The sequence below is a fragment of the Amphiura filiformis genome, chromosome 10, assembly GCF_039555335.1.
Source record: "Amphiura filiformis chromosome 10, Afil_fr2py, whole genome shotgun sequence".
NCBI classification, from domain to species: domain Eukaryota; kingdom Metazoa; phylum Echinodermata; class Ophiuroidea; order Amphilepidida; family Amphiuridae; genus Amphiura; species Amphiura filiformis.
Window position 1 is genome coordinate 16750293 of NC_092637.1, and position 9649 is coordinate 16759941.

A 9649-nucleotide genomic window follows, 5' to 3' on the forward strand; every position below is an offset into this window, starting at 1 on the left:
AAGGAAATATAAATTTCACTGGCAAAGCCAGAACTAGATTAAAACTTGATTTATATTTGATCCAGGGCTTACACTTACACCAGGTAATCTTGAACATTCTCATCTACCAGTACACAGTTCCTTAACCCTAATGTTTTGTATATTTCACAGAATGACCTGAATGTATTGGGTACTAAATATGCTGCACAACTTTTGGGTTACATTTTGAGCAATGATTGTAAATAGATGATAATGGCATTTGAAAGGCCACCATTCGGCTATTCCAGTTGAGATCCATACACCCCTGTGGAAGACATGACATTAATCTCCCAGACACAGGGTGTAGATTTCAAATGTAGGTAACCATGCAGGTAGCCCCATTTAAAAATTCACACTCCCCCATAAGATAAAGGTCATGTCTTCCATTTGGGGTGTATGGATTTCAAATGGAATGGGAACTTTAGATGTATTTATTATCAGGACAAGTAACAGACGTGCGACAACTTCATCTCGTAAAAATTTGTTGAGTGCCAAATTCAAGCCCTTATCAGTCGAAGGTGTTGCAACTCATGTAGGTCAATTCAGGTTTAAATCTGTTTTGAAGGTTTGGATTGGGAAGGAATGAAAACTGTTAATGCCACTTCAGGCTAGCAATTATCCATAAAATAGTATGTGATCTGTAGTTCTTTTAGATATCTCGTGGCCATGAACCTTCTGTAAGCTTTTGCTTTAAATGCTTCATTGCAGTGAGATATTTTGTAAACTTCTTAGATAACAGAATACACTGTTGGGGGAAAAAGATGTGTTTACTTTTAAAATTACACTGAAATAAACTAGGTCTAGTTATCGTTCAAGTTTAAAGAAGCAAGTTGTAATTTTTTGGACGCTTGGGAACAAGGAATGTCATCCAAATCTTACTATGAACACTACTAACACCAAGTACTACTAATTGCAATGCCAAAATCTATTGGGAGTTTCTTACCTGCAATTTCAGCAGGGTTCCCATGGTCCTTCAATTTGAAAACATCTTTTCAAGACCTTGAAATTCCTGGAAATTTGCACAAGGTGGTAAGTCCTTGAAAATTGGAATTTTACCTAAAGTATAATTTGGGGACTGGAGAGGAGCTGTCACTTTTCGTTAATATGTGCCTCATGGAGAGCCGTATCAACTTTTTGTGTTGTGGTAAGTCCTTGAAAATTTTGGACCTTGAAAGTCCTTGAAATTTTAAGGCTTCAAGATGCAGGAACCCTGTTTCAGTTGCTCGGTTGTAAACCACAACATTCATCAGCAGAAAAGTAATTGTGTTGTATGTGAGCAACTTTTTACATTGCAAACAAAAAGTTACCATCTTATCAACACATGTACTATTGTCTGTCCAAATAACTTAGACACCCGGTTTTTAGGATATATTTCGAAAAGTTTTCACTTTGGAAAAAAGTCATGAAAGAAAAGTTGCTAAACACGGTCAGACCTAACAGAAATTATTAGTAAAGCGATGAAAAAATATTCTTCCTTGTCTACTTTTATTCAATTTTGACCGATTTACAGCAAGATATCTGGGTCCAGCCGAATATTCCTAATGACTTGAAACTTTTGATGGGATAATCTATTTACAGTAAGGGTGTTTGAACATTGTAATCATGCATATTGATCAGTGATTCCACCCTTTTTCTTTGATCCTTTTACTAATTCACAATAATGGCGGTCTACTCAAATGCATTCAACAAAAGCATGTTTGCAATCTACCGCGAGAGGTCGTCTCACACACATAACAAATACACTGCGATCAAATAGGTTGATGACAATATTTGATTGAATGGACTGCACTGTGCCATGATTTCGGTGAAGGACACCGGTTCAAATCCTTTGTTTGGAGCCAGTCAATAATTCCATGCTCAACCTCTATACCTCAAAGATGTCACAGTTGGTGCATTATAACAAATGATAGAGCAAGTTACTATGTGGCTGGAGTGTATTGTGAATTATACTCCTCACCAATAACATCAGAACATTTATAGTGCATACAATTGGTATTTTCTTAGAATTGGGCCAAGCCAAAAGCATGCACAGAAGAAGATTCAAATACAGCGCCGAATTGTTGTAATTGGTTGAGGGACAGCTGGGATCACTTATAGTTAATACACTAAGAATAAATATGCCAATTAGAAACACTGTCTGCATTTTATGAACTGAATTATATTTTTCATTTTTATAAAATGTTTTTGGTGAGAAGTATAATTAATTTACTATTCATCCATTCACTATCCAAAATCACCATACCTACAAATCTGTATAATGAGACCTTCCAAAATAATGGTACCCAACTTCTACCGGATTATTTTTAAAGTGTTGAGAAAAACCTTCCAATTTCTATAGAATTTCTGGTAAACTCTCACTCAATGCTTTGGAAACACAAAAATCCCGTTAGGTCTCAGCGAATGTTAACACTTTTCTTTCATGACTTTCTTTAAAAGTGGATATTTTTTCAAATAAGTAACAAAAACTGGGTGTCTAAGTTAATTGGACAGACAATAATGAGCAATTGCATAAAATCCACACTATAACTAAGACATGACCTTAATCTCCCACACAGGGGGTGTAGATTTCAAATGAGACACACACTCCCTGTGTGGAAGACTAAGATCATGTCTTCCACCGGAAGTGTATGGATTTTAAATGGAATAGCCCAATGCTAGTTCAAAAGGCCTTAATCCTAATCTAACTGCTAATCCCAATCCTAATACTTATCCAAACCCTAACTGTAAAATCTAACCCTAATTTATAATTAAGCATAAGTGTGAGAGCCTTTGTTCAAAATCTTGCCCAAAATTAATGGTGACTTATGATGTGACACTGACAGCAATTGAAATAAAAAGGTTTCATATAAATAGAGAAATATGATTATTCCAGTTGAAATCTATACACCCCCGTATGAAAGACATGACCTTAATCGCTCGCACAGGTGGTATAGATTTCAAATGGAGTCACCCATTCAGGTAACCCCATTTGAAATTCACACTCTTGGTGTGGGAGATTAAGGTAATGTCTTGCAGGGGGTGTAGGGATTTCAATTGGAATAGTCTATTCAGGTAACCTCATTTGAAATTCACACTCCCTGTGTAGAATATTATTATTAGGTCATGTCTTCCATAGGGGGTGTATGGATTTCAGCTGGAATAGCCCTATGCAACCATGGCTGCTCATTTATGATAACTCATGAAATTGCTGCTTTTGTATAAATGTCTCAATTTATCAAATGTTGTGACGATTCTTCCAACGAATTGCAAACATACGAAGCCCCCAACTTTGTATGTCTATCTTATTAAGATATCTGAAATTCCAAACTGGGTAGACTTTGTGAAAACAGTACTGATGTTGTAAATTTATAGATGTGACAATTTAGAATGAAGATAAGAAATAATAAAAAGATTTGTATATTATAAGGCAAATTTGAAAGTGTTATTCTTTAAAGAAGAGTGAGTACTGCGCTGTAGTTTTCAAAGGATATTTTGTTGTACAAATGTATATGTATGCTAGGTATTGAACTTTTATTTATATAAGGCTTTGATTTATTATGTACCTTTTAACATAAAAATAGTTTGCTTGAAAAGCATGACTTTGTCAAGGTATGTGGTATTTGTCAAGGTATGTGGTATTTTTGAGTCCATTGAAGTTTATACATGTAATAATTTGACCAAAATGAAGACACGGCCATGTTTGTGTACAATTCATGGAAAGGTTTAGGAGTGTTCTGGATTATTTTGCCATGCAAATATTCCATTCAGAGTACCTGAGCTGCTTGTTTTGCTATTTGCATGCAAATTCGGCTATATCCCAGTTGAAATCCACATACCCCTTATGAAAGACATGATCGTAATCTCCCACATAGGAGGTGTAGTCCAGTTTGAAATTCACACTCTGTATGTGGAAGGTCATGTCATCCATAGGGAGTGTATGGTTTCAACGGGAATAGCTGATCATTGGTGCTAAAGCGCTAAATGCACAAATCTTTATGAGCGCTCATGCTTGAAGATGCCAATAATTTTCAGGCCTACTGAAAAATGCCTACAGTACACCATTCTGGTCCCATCTATGACAATCCAGTTTGGCCATTTCCCCTATTCGCCGTAGAAGTGATGTAATAACCGGATTAACTACCATAGCATTAGCAATAGGTTAAAACAATTTTTGAATATATCACGCTACACTAGTATGTTCACTTGGTACCTTTGCATTGAACCATGTGCTGATCACTCGCACCTGTAAGATTAGTATCTTTGAAAAGAGCGGTATTCTATTCAATTTATGATTGCAGACATACACACATGATGAGTGCTACCTGCTTGTAGTGCAGGGCGATATATTCAAAAATTGTTTTAACCTATTGCTATGGTATTTAATCCTGTTACATCATCACTGCTACGGCGATTAGCATTAAGCTGGTTTCATACTTTCTGCCGCTTGCCGCTGAGCGGCATGACGCTTCATCATGCCGCTTGTACTTTTCTGCAAGCGGAGCGGCACACCGCTGAGCGGCAGCGGCATGACTCTGAAAGCTACTCTTGCCGCTCAGCACCGCTCCAAAATCGTATTTTGTTCTCATCGTCAGAGCGGCACCGCTCGAGTTGACTTGAATTCAACTCCCAGCGGTGCTGCCGCCGCTGCAAAGCGGTGGAGTGATCCATATATCGGCTTGCCGCTGGTCACCGCTAGCGTTTTTAGTGAGATTGCGCAGTGAAGTAAAATCATCTTCAAAGCGGCAAGCGGCAGGAAAGTATGAAACCAGCATTACACACTGGGGTTTTAATACAGAGTGTGGACTTGCCTAGTATGACCTCTGTGGCTTTAATTTCTAATTTCATACCAATCATTTGGCTCTTCCAGTTGAAATCCACATCCCCCTACTGAAGACATGACCTTAATCTTAATAAAAATGGGTTACATGAAGTGGAGATTAAGGTCATGCCTTCCATAGGGTGTATGGATTACAACCGATATAGCCGACTCATGCCAACCATTGTGCTGATTGAGCAAAAAGACAACACAATTTATCATTGACGCAAGTGATTGAATGCTGCAAAAGTTTTGTTATATATTTTGAATGTTTTTATGTAAATATTTTCAATCAAATGTTCATAGAACATAATCATTTCTAAGTTCACTTGGAGTGTGTATTATACAAATAACAGCACATATTGGGGTCAAATATAATTATATGAAATGGGTTTATGGACTTTCTTGACCTGTATTCAGGCATAAGAATTTCCAGTAGAAAGTCTGGAACCAGACTTTTCTGTCAAAATTACCACAAATTATTTTCAGCCAATTTTCAGGTGTTTTTGAGCATTTCCAGACTTTCTCATGAATGTGCATTCTCATGCCTATGTACTGGAGTTTTCTTGCATTCAACTAAAAAATATTATAGTTTGATCAGCTCTTAATCGGCAGGCCTTATAACATCGCGGATTAATATCAATATATTTTCTTTCAAGAATTATCATGTGACAACTCGTCAGAAGTATCACAAATTATAAAGTCCTATACTTTGCCTATTTTCTTTAACACACAATATAGATCTGACAGGTCAACTATACCACTCTTAATGTGGATCTATTTTTCGGTGTAGTGGTAAAAGCCAAACATTTCCCGCATATTACGAGCTGATCAAAATATAAGGAAATTACTGTATTTGATGTTGTTTCATGTCAAAGAATGTGGTGATTGTTTGTATAAAATTGATATGACTAAGCTGGAAATGTTGTTAGCTTCAGTTGGATTCCTCACTGGTGTAAAAAGCAGGGATGTCAGTTTTCAGGCAATTGCCTGATTTCAGGCCTTTTGCTACTCCAAATTTCCACACTTTTATTTCTTTTCAGCCCGTTTTGAGGCTTTATAGCCCAAATTTACGCGCTTTTTCAGGCTATTCCTGCCAAGTCACTTCAAGCCACTTTCATCCCTGAAAAAGAATTATCCAGATTTGAACTATTTTGTGAAGATTGGTGCGATTTGCAAAGTTGCAAATTCAATCAGATCATACTGAGTAAGATTGCATTGCTAGAGAGATGTTTTATTGCCTGAAGTGTGTGATCATCAGTATGTGTCATCAATGGGTTAGAAACCACATTGACCGCTGTCTTTTCAATTTGGAAAGCATTGTGCACGGTGGGTACTAATCATCATTCATTTATCTCTCAACACAGTAATCTCATAACTCTTTATACCAAGTCGATGGTCAAAGCAGGCATGAAAATTTTCAGCGATTTAACTGATTTTAGCTTTATTGTTTTCAGTGTTTTTCAGCCTATTTGTGAATCAAATTCACAGAAATAGTATAAGTAAAAAACATGGTTTTCAGTGTGTCTTTTTTCCCCCCAAGACCAGTTTTCATGCCTGTAATAATTAGGCTTGTAATCGTTTCATTTTTCTTTGGCGACATGTCGCCAAAACTTGGAATCTGACATTGAATCTTTGTCGACAAACAAGTGAAAAAAGTCTTCTTTAAATTTAGTTTCCAAATTTATCACTCAATCATCAATGCGTTTATTCATGCATCCATGATTTGCTTCCCTATGTAGAGTCATTTTGACGAGACTGTGAAGCTCTTGGTTGGTGTTTTTTACTACTTTTTACAAGTAGCTACTAGTCGTGCATGATTTATTATTGATAACTATTTTGTTGACAGTGATAGTCTTTTATCAACTTTCGGAAAAATCTCAAAAAATCTCATTGTCGGCAATTTTGGCGACAGTAGGTCTGTCGATAACAAGCCTAGTAATAATAGATATTGGAACTTCACCCCAATTGTCACAAAATTGTTAACATCTGGACTATTTAAATTCTTTTCACACAAATGAGATTTCAAGCTGTAACAAGTGGGCACTTTCTTTTTGTGCAGTGTTTGGTAATCTGGGAATCCAAAAGCATAACATGGGAAATATGAGGGAAAGAAATAAGTGAAAATGGCGAGATATTTTAGATACCATCTATATCGTAAACATCAGATAGTTTTTAATTGATAACATGACAAAATGAATTTAAAATCATTTTTTCATAAAATAATGTGAAATTGAAATGTTTCTAGAATAAAGAAATGACTGATATTAAACTATTGACTGTTTTGTGATATTTCTCCGTTGTCTAAAGGTGGCTGTCTGATTTTTTTTCAAATGGTGTTTTCTACAAACAACAAATTTGGCTGATGCCATTTAGTTTATTGGGAGGGGGTATGAACGTTTGGACAGTATTTATTGTGGGACATTAGAGCACATCAGACAATACGAAGAATGTCCTTCTGATATCAAATAATTTTGATTTTTTGAAATTCGCAATGTAATACAAATGATTAAAAATTGATATTTTTGATATTTAACAGTACTCGAAGTAAACTTTATAAATCTGATAATTTATATGTATGTAGGTGGGATGAAAACCGCGATGACCAATTGAAAATTTTGACCTTTTGTATTGAAGATATGGATTTTTTCCCCAAAAACACCAAAAATTTTCAATTGATCGTCGGCTTTTCCTCCCAGCTACATACACTTTAAGAATATATCATTAGATTTATAAAATTTACTTTGAGGACTGTTGTATATCAAAAATGTGAAAAATATCAAATTTTAGTAATTTGTCATAAAATTTGTATTATATCGTGAATTTAAAAAAATGAAAATGATTTGATATCAGAAAGACATTCTTCGTATTCAGAATGCAATTCGATATGTCTGATGTGCTCTCATGTCCCACAAAAAATACTGTCAAAATGCTCATTCCAGATCCCTTAAGTTGGGATATCAGTAAACATTACAAATATGCCAAAAAATTGGGTTTGAAAAAAATTAACCAATTTCATATAATAGGATCGTACAGAGGAGTACAGTATTGCAACGGCCCCCTTTATGGCTAAAGCCAGTGTGATACAAAAATCAGACTTTGGCCCCCTCAGACACTTAATTTAATTTAGTTTCAGTACTGCAAATACAGTCAAAGCTAAAGACGACAGTGTATATAACAATTGCACAAAATTTATCTTTCGTGTGGTTAACATTCTTTTGTTTTATTTGAACCTGATTACTGTGAACAGTATACAATGATATTGATAAGCAACAATTCTGCTCAAGTTTTGTTTGTCGATGATGAAAATAATAAAAAATTAATAAATAATCTTGTTAAATAGAATACATAACTATATATTGAGCTGCTTATAAAATGAAGGAAAAAGTGGCAGCTACATCGTAATTATAACAATGCTACAAACTAAATTACTAAAATTGAAGATCAGTGGTTATGAGCTCTTTTTTTCATACACAAGTCAAAACCACCTTTTAAACAGATCGAACAAAAATGAAGAAACATTCAGAGTTCAAATCTTTTATTAAAATCAGATTCAGATTTATTTAAAGGCCTATTCAGTGATCGCAGTGAAAGTACAAAATTTGAATTGTATATAAATTGCCTAAAAGTGAAGGATAAGTGATTAAAATTGTCATTTGGTATTTTTGAAATGAAAAATTTGGCAAAAAACAAAACAAACAGCAGTATTGACAAAGTTGGAGCCACCAAAATCCACCATTCAACTACATGAAGGTAATTACATGTAGCTTTCTGCTTAACCACTAGCAGGCTATGTTAGCACATCTATGACACAAAGGTACAACATTTTTTTTTTGATTATTTTTCTAATTTTCCGATGGAGCAATTCACTGAATAGGCCTTTAATTACAAAATAATATTTTGTGTCTAGTCTATAATAGCTGGTTTTGGCATATCACATATTTTGTGAAAAATTTTGATAATGCAGGTGGGATTTTTCTGTCTAGTATTAACCAAATAATGGAACAACACAAAATAATATTGATGATGCACTTAGGGATGTAAGTTTTCCACTTTTTCCCGGAATCCGGAAGAGGATTATGATATTTCATCATAAAAAGAGCAAAAAAAATCTGTGCGGCTTACTCGCTTCGCTCGCACCTTTTTAGCTGGGGTTTTTCAACAGCTACTTGCATCCCTGTGTACTATAAACAAAAGCAGTTTTTGGGAGGATTAAAAAATCAAGATTACATTTAGGGAAAGAAAAACAGTCCGAAGAAGGCATTTTTTTCAACATTTCAGGATTACGTATCTGGGATGGAGGGGGTCAGGGTCGACCAAGAAACTGAACTAATTTTGTTTATACAACTTCTTCAATATTTTGCATTGTTTCCCTTATCTTAAGAACATTGAAATTACACATGTTATGTATTTTTTGTAAAGAACAAATATATAAAAAATAATCAAGGCGTATTTACACTAAATTTGAAAAAAGTTATGTACATAGTATATATGAATTTTACAATATTAACAGATTTAGAAAATATTATCATATTTGTTTTATACATGTCAGCCTTGAAATTTCTTAGTTCACACACACGAGCATCGATAGTATAAATTAGTATTATTGAAATAAGCATTGACATTTATGAGTTGTTCACACAAAAATTTCCTTGAAAACCTCGCTGATTTTTCCTACGGGTCAAACATGATTTTTCCCGGCTCCTTTTTTACTACAAACCTATCCGAAAAAACATGGATTTATATGGCGCAATTACATACTTTATAATAGATTTAGCATCATTCAGATTATTCAGAGAAGCCTCTATTAGGCCAAAATAATCATTTGCTTGCCCT